Genomic DNA, 8,900 nt, shown 5'->3' with positions numbered 1-8,900 from the left:
GATACAAGTGTAAATAGCTTTGATGATAGCTCTAAATCAACTCAGAAGGAAGTAACGACGGATGTAAGTGAAATTATGTCATCTTCCCATGTCCAAAAGAATCATCCATCAAGTTCCATAATTCAAGATCCCTCAGCTAAGATTACTACAAGGAAAAAGGACAAGATTGATTATGCGAAGATGATTGCTAATATTTGCTACACCTAATCTATTAAACATACATTCGTGAAGCTTTCAAAGATGAGTTTTGGATAAATTCAATGCATGAGGAATTATTGCAATTCAAATGAAATAATATGTGGACTTTGGTTCCTAAACCTGAGAAAGCAAACATCATAGGAACTAAATGGATATTTAAAAATAAAACAGATGAGAAAGGACAGGTAACACGAAACAAGGCCCAATTAGTTGCTCAAGGCTACTCTCAAGTGGAAGGTGTAGATTTTGATGAAACCTTTGCACCTGTAGCTAGGCTTGAAGCTATACGCCTGTTACTCAGCATATCGTGTGTTCGCAAGATCACACATTTACTAACAGTATAGGTTGGGAAGGGAGCTTCTTAGGAGTATACTAAATTACGAACCAAAACGATTGAAAATTGGCCAATGCTTTCAAAAAATGACCAAAATTTGGCTAGTGTAAAATTCACTGAAAACCCATTTCTCCCTAGAAAATAGGCCAAGTTTAAGCAGTTTTGGTGTTGGTCCCAAAAAACAATGCCTCAGACACTGTGTTTTATTTCGGAGTCCAAAATGACTCTTTTCTTAAAGGTATTGTAATACACGCGATGGTAGAGAGATTTGAATTCGAGACCTCTTATCCTTGGGTACATACAGATGTCAGTTGAGCTGAGTTCATGTTGCCAAAATATTAAATTTGAAGAGAGAGAAACCGAGCAGGGATTACGAAGGTAAAGAAAAAATGTGAAATTAAAATAAAATCGTACAATAATAAAGTCAAACTCGCGCTTTCAAATATGATGGCAATACCATCTACCAAGAAGTTAGCTCCACTACATTCAAAATGGCTCTTTAACAGTTCTTTGTTTGGTTTTGGTCCTAAGCCTTTCCCATTTAGAAATTTCAAGGACTTGCTTATATAATTCTAAAATGATCCTTTACACATTTACTCAAAGTATAAGTCAGGAAGGGAGCTCATTGGAGGAGTACTAAGGTACTAACCAAAACGATTGAAAACTGGTTGAGGCTTCTAAAAAATAACCAAAGCCACCAAAAATTCATTCTTTGCTAGAAAATAAGTTAAGTTTAAGCAGTTTTGATGTTGGTCTCAAAAGACGATGAACAACGATGCCCTAAACTCAATTCTTATTTCAGCGTCCATAGTGGTCTTTCAAGGTTTCATTGTTTTGTTTTGGTACTAGGCCTTTCTAATTCAAGGATTCTAGGAGGAATGTGACCTATGCTTTAAAAAAGTGGCCAAATTTTGGTCAGTGCAAAAAGCCACTGAAAATTCATTCCTCACTAGAAAATAGGTCAAGTTTAAGCAGTTTTGATGTTCGTCCCAAAAAAGACAAAAGACAATGCCTCAAACACAGTTTTATTTTAGGATCCAAAGTAGTTCTTCAATGGTTCTTTGTTTTCTTTTGGTCCTAAGACTTTCCACTTCAGGAACTCCAAGGATTTGCATGTATAATCCTCGAATGGTTCCTTACACATTAACTTAAAGTATAAGTCGAGAAGGTAGCGTAAACCCTGAACCCAAGGATCCCTAAGTCTTCTAAGGAACTCAAGAGGTGAATAAGGGTCGAGTTTAGTTGGAAAAAAATGGCTTAAGATTGATGTGGCAAGGAAAATTGGAGAAAAGTTTTACAAAGTTTTGGTGGTTACCAAGTGTTACGATTGGTGTGTCATTGTTTTAGTGTCATGGTTAACGTGACTTGAAAGGAAATGATGAAGAAAATTAATTTACTATAAATTCTTTGATCAGTTGAGGATAGAATGACCCGACATTTAGAGGCTAGGCTACGCGACAAAGGTTGTCTAAATAACCTCTCTAAGGAAAAGGTTATAAAGCCATTTGTATGCTAGGCATTTTGCATGATGAAAGACGACAAAAGTGGCTTGGAAAACCTTTTAAGAGAGTGGTGTTTAAGCATTTTGGTAAGAAGATGGTCAAGACTTGTCAAGATAACCTCTAAGAAGAAGGCTAAGTGGACAAGCAACGCATGCTAGCTGTTGTAATGTGTTGCTAGGCAACCAAGGCAGCATGTTAGGATGAAGAGGTCAGTATGAGGTGTAAAGAGTTTAGTAGAAGGTGTAAAGTGGAAATAGGAGGTGTTAAGAAGTTAGCCATGAAAGTAGCACTACAAGAAATCAGGGGGTTTCCGACGCATAAAACAGCTTCGAAAGAAGGAACGTCGGGATAGACGACTATTTCCGATGTCGTGTTACATACGTCGGGACATTGCAAAAACATTGTTTTAATATTATCTTTTCTCGACATGTCATGAAGAATGTCCAAAAAAAGAAGCGAACCACGGCGGTTTTTACCAGCTTGTACGGGGCGTTGAGATAAACTCGAACATTAATTATGTGCCAGAGCAAGATCTCGACACCATGCATGTAGCATTGGGAATGGGTACACCTATTCTTGACGGTTCGCAATCGACATCAAAAATAGGAATATAGTTCTCGACGGCTTGCACGGGGCATCAAGATAAGCTTGAACATTAATTATGTGTCAAAGCAAGAGTCCCGATGCCATGCATGTAGCATCGAGAATAGGGACACATGTTCCTGACGGTTCTAAATCGACGTTAGAAATAGGTAATATAGTTTCCGACGACTTGCACGGACGTCAAGATAAACTCAAACATTAATTATGTATTAGAGCAAGAACCCTGATGCTTCATGCATGGCATCAGAAATGTTATACATATTCCTGAAGAATTAATGATTCGTAAAGACTGTTTCTAACTATTCCTAATGAATCGCTAATTGAGTTGGGAGTTACCCTATATATTTCGTTTCAGTTCTCTAAAAGAAAAATTGAATTTTGGAAGAAAATTAAAGAGAGGAGAAGAAGGAGAAGAGGAGAAGAAATCTATCATACCACTGCCTCGCCCTCGCCACCATCTGCCTTGCCCTCGCCGTCGTCTGCCTCCTCGCTGTCATCTCTCATGCAGCCGTTCTTCCATTTTTGGTAAGTTACAAACCATTTTTTTGTTATAAAGTGTAATTTTTTTAAACCATTTGTATTGACTTTCTTTTGATTTGGTTGCATCAAAGTCAATGGTGTTTGGGGACAATCTTTCCAAGGAAATACTCGCGCAATGGAGTATTCAAGACATAAGGTGTGCTAAATCTTTGTACTAGCATTGCCTGCTAAATCTTATATTATATTTTTCTTCTGCTATACTTATTAATATTTCTACTTGATTTCTATATGATAAAGGAATGTAATTATGAATAAGAGGGCTGCAAGTAGTATAGATGACTTATACTTAGAATAGGATGTCACAATTTAGAAATTTGGAAGACGTTTTCTTGTTGATATACATCATGTATCTGAAATTGATTCTTGATACATTAAAACATTCCTTTTATTATGAGTTAATCAATTATGGTCTTCTTGCACTTGATCATTGGAAAATTTGAATTGAATTCTGGTTGAAATGTATCATTTCTTTCCTTGGGAAAACTAGTTCAAGAAGTTATAGTTTGATTTTAAAAGAGTTAAAATATATATGGCATGCTCATTTCAATACCCTTACTCTTGATGGTTGTTCTGTTGTGTTGTATGTATATTAAAATTCTAATGTTTTTTTTTGTTGTATGTATATTGATGCTTTTGAATGTATTTTAGTTATTGTGTTGTATATGTATGCATGTTTTATATCAAATTTGTTGTGTATTTTAGAATTATATGCAATGGAAGAACTCAAATAGAGGAAGGAAAGTTGAACATTATTTTAGCTAGTATGATCATACAGACATGGGCAACATGTGTAAAGAGGGTAGTTGGGTATTATTACGAACCGCGTCTAGAGAAATACAAGCTTGCTTGAAACAGAAAGAACCCTAACTCTGGTGGTTCAAAAAATTGATTCGAAAGAGAGGAGCAAAAGATGACAAGATCAAGAACCGAACAGGTAAGCTGCATATGCAAGTAGGAAACTTTCTATGACTTACCTGTTTGATTCTCGATCTTGTCATTTTTTGCTCCTCTCTTCCTAATGAATTTTTTGGAACAACCAAAGCAAGGGTTGTTTCTATTTGAAGCAACCTCATGTTTCTTCTGACACAACTCGTAATAATGTTCAACTTTCCTCTTTGCACATTTTGTCCATGTCCCTATGATCATACTAGCTACAGTGATGTTGAGGCACTGTGCAGAAGATGGAATACATGTTTAAGTTTTCATTTTTACTTTGTATTATTTATGTAATTTATATTGAATTACTTGAATTACCTACGAACGTGTACTTTATTAATATTTCACTTAATAATAAATTCAATTTGGTATTCTAATAATTTCTTTTTAATTTTATGCTAATTATAATTGAATTTAAAATTTTAATAATTTTTATTAATCTTACATTAATCAATAAAATATGGAACTCTAATAATTTTTTTTATTAATTTACATTAATTAATAAAAAAAATTAAATCAGAAGCAGTCTCGACACTGCATACTAGACGATGCCGATGTACATGGCGACATTGACAGTGAGGTATTTGCGATGCTGTTAAGAAGCATCGGTGGTTCACCACTGCCGACGTGCTGACCATGTCAACGAAGAGTGCATTGGTAATAACCCTTTTCCAATGCCATCCCATTTGCACATCGGGATTGCCTTTCACGATGATTTTAGGTATTTGAGTTTATGTATATTTGTTCAATTTTGTAAAACTTAATTTTCTATCAAAACCAAATAAAAAAATTCTTAGAAAATTGTTATGACACTTAGAATCAAAATCCACCTATGATATAGTAAAATTTTAGAACTTAAATTTTGAAGATTGGGGATATTTTAAATGTTGATATATGTGGGATGTTTGTTTAATATGGTGGGCTCATGAATAAAAAGAGTGAGGAATTTAGAATCTTGAATAACCTATATTTTAGGGCTTGAATTCATATATATTTTGATTGCATTTTTGTATTGTGTAATTATTTGATTTTATACTTTTGAATTTTTGTAATATTTTTAATTGATCACTTTTATGTTCGAACTTTCCTTTTTTTATGTTATTATTGAAATACTCTTATGTTATCTTTGAAATACTTTTTAGAAAATTTGCACAATAGAACTTGACCCTGTTAATCCTATTCAATTATGTCAACAATAGTCATATCGCTCACAATATGTATGTGTGCTTCCTCCATTGTGGTTTTGAGTTGTCACAGGAGAGAGACAACATCCCAACGCACAATCCCCTTCGATCAGCATATTGTCATGTACTTAGAAGCTTTTGGATTTCTTATTTCCCAAATAAGATTCATGCAATTGGATTGGCAATTAATTACATGCTTTGGTGAAACGTTGAAGACTAAAGACCTACATATTTCATATGTCTTGAAGGGGAATTCAGCTTCATGTTGCAGGACGTTGTGATCCAGTTGGGGTTACTGATGGATATGGAGCCTGTTATGGGATTGTTAATGCATAATTGGAAACAAGTACGTGAAGATTTCTTGAGAGTTGTTCTACCGCCTGACACGAAAGGTCAAAGGTTGAGTATTCCATGGTTGGTTGATGTTGACGTTGTGAGTGTCACAACCCGCCCCAAGATCACTCCATGCAACCATGTGGGTGCATGATAGCCTAGACATTCAACAGTGTTCTCTTTGTGAGATAGTACACAAAATACCTAGTAAGCAAATTTATACAAACATTAAACTTCACATGATATGAGAACTCAGTTTGAAATAACAAGACTTCATTGATGATTAATAAAAAAGTACATCTAAGTTAAGTACAAGAGTTCCTATACACTGTGTCACACCTCATGCCAATTGTCACTTTTCGTTACTTAGAGGAGGTGTGCTGCCTAGACACTCAACTCATAACTCCCATGAGATAAGATGTTGAACACCTAGTAAGCGGAGATAGATGCAACCACAAATTTAAAAACAAAATTTGAACTTGAATGAAACAAGAAAACTTCATTGATAAACAAGTCACAAGGGTACACTTGATCTTTAATAGATAAGTTTTTCAAAAGAAACTAAGTACAAACTCAAAACAGCGACTTGAATCTTCTCGCTTAACTTCTACATGTTATGCAAGGTAACAGTGGTCACTACCAAAATGATGCGATTAGAAGGGCATAGCAAGCGATGAAGGTTGCAAGTTCAACGCAGGATGTCCTTCGTTCCTTGGAGGTGGGGAATAAAACAAAGCATTGAAAGGTTAGACGAAAACGTCTAGTGAGTGGGATCTTTTCTCAATGCCTTTAAGTCATCAAAGTTGACCTTAATGCATTACATTCATTTCGCCAAAATTAGGTGGTATGAATAATATTCAGTACTACCAAAAGACATAGAGTTTAAATCAAAATCATTTTCAATGGATTCGGGTGATTCATACTATCTCAGTTCATCAACCAATTTCATAAATCCTAGGAAATTTTCCTTTTAAAATTATTAATCATAATTCATTCATCATAATTCATATGGAAAATGTTACATTTCAATTCTTTCACACTAATTCATATCACAAGGTATGCATCTCGCATACACTAATCACCTCAAAAAATCATTCTACAACGTTTAATTACATCTTTGTACCCTTTCCTCAACTCAAACGTTTACCACACTCTTTTACAAAGTTGCATTTGTACGGAGTAATCTCGATGCATTCAGCAAGTTCCATCAATTCAACTACGCATAATGTGTCTTCTAATGCAAGATCACACAAAAAGTAATGAGCATCCCCTACTAAACCACACAACAAATATGAGACTACTCAAGATCTATCATGCCCTCCCTCAAATGTCACTCCATGCGACCAGATGAAGGCATGTGGCCTAAGACATCCATCGCGTATCTCTTTATGAGATGACACGCTGAAAGTTTAACATGCATCATCTACCCTAATTAAACTAAATTAAAGATTATCGAAAAGCTCACCTCGAAGCTTTTTTCGATCCTCGTAATCTCCTCACAAACTCAAACTGAGGACTACTACTAGTGCAGACCCACTATTCTTCAAGCTTAGAACAGGGTTGTGCAACCCGATTAGTGAATGAATTAAAGAGATGGATAGAAATTGGAGGTGAAGTTTAAGGGTTGAGAGATTTTTTTAGAAAAATAGGTCAAAAGAATTTGTAATTCAAAATTACTAAAAAAGACAACAGTTTTTTACAATTTGAAAAATGAACCTATTTATAAGCAAATTACATGCAAAATTACATATAATTTGTTCATAAAATCTCAACATCTAATATTCCACTAACAATTAGTGGAACCTAGTGGGCTAAGTGTTTACATTTCATGTAGCCACCTATCCCACTAAGGATTATCCAACAAAATATTTTGTTTTTCCACTAACTTAATCTAAGGGCAATATGATCATTTGACCATTTAAATCAAAGTCAAATTTTGACTCTTTCAAGTCGAAAGCAACATTTTGATCTTTTACCATTTTATCCGTTTTGACTAATTTCGACCTCCCGTGCATGAATTCGCATTCATTTTTTGAAATTCAAATTACATTTGAATATAAAGCCAATCAAAGTTTGACTTTTGAAAGTCAAAGTCAACAATTTGACTTTTTACAACTTTGACCATTTCAATCAATTCCAAGCTTCCGAATATGACTCCGTATTCATATTTTTAATACTAAAATCACATTTAAACATAAAGCTTTATCTCAAACTTAAAACCGACAACTATATTAAATATATTTATGAGTTTCTCTCTCTTTACCTAATTCAAACAATTTGAATTATTCCAACATATTATTATAAGCTAATTTCATATGAGCTAGCAGGGGAACCTAATGGACCTATAGATCATGGGCTCTAAAACGATCTGAGATTAACTGGTTAAACAATTTTATACCGAGCTAATCAACATTCGTTAACTAACGGGTCATTCTACTAAAGTTCCATAGTTGCACTCCCCTTACTATAGATATATTTCTGTTTGCCTAATATAACCATGATCAGTAAGTTAATCATTCAAAGGTTGTTCATAACCTTGGCTGGGTCAAAATATCGTTCTACCTCTGACTACATCTTGTTCCTTAAGTCTCACTGATCCACTATTAAACAATTGATTTAAGGTTCAACTTATAAACCAAATCTCTCTCGAGCCAATGAGAGGGTGGGGCCCCTTGTTCAAGACTTGAATTCAGCCCTTAAGAGAACAACCTATCTACTAACCTTAAAGCACGTAAAAGTGAATTCCGTCTTGCACCCTATGTCCCTAGCCAATCCATCCAATTTTACCTCTGAAATGGGAGGCTTATTAGGCCAATGCTATTGAGCTGCCATCACTTATGTAGATCTAAAAATAATTCCGTATGAACTGAAGTTCATACTTAGCTCAGGATTAAAATTAAGTTACCTAGGTCATCAATAATCAAAATAGTTAGTTTTATACAGTGAACAATGTTATAACGGAAAAGTGACTATTTCATGGTTCCCGTCTTATGTAAACTCTATACATATGATGCCCTCACTTTCATGTCTTTACATGAACAATTCAGGATCACATCATTTATACTAACTTTAAAGCGAGATGCATCTATAGTGTCCCTAAAATAAGGCACCTAACCTTTTTCATACACAATAGACCATTTAGGCTATATACTCGAACTTATTCCACATTTATGTGTCTACATAAAGTTTTAATCTACACTAGATAGGCTCGGGACCTTAGTTTATTGGATTTAAGATTATAGTATTCTATTTTCACTAATAAATCCTCAA

Source organism: Cucumis melo, chromosome 2 (assembly GCF_025177605.1).
Source record: "Cucumis melo cultivar AY chromosome 2, USDA_Cmelo_AY_1.0, whole genome shotgun sequence".
In the NCBI taxonomy this organism is placed as follows: domain Eukaryota; kingdom Viridiplantae; phylum Streptophyta; class Magnoliopsida; order Cucurbitales; family Cucurbitaceae; genus Cucumis; species Cucumis melo.
Note: the sequence above shows the minus strand (reverse complement) of the source record.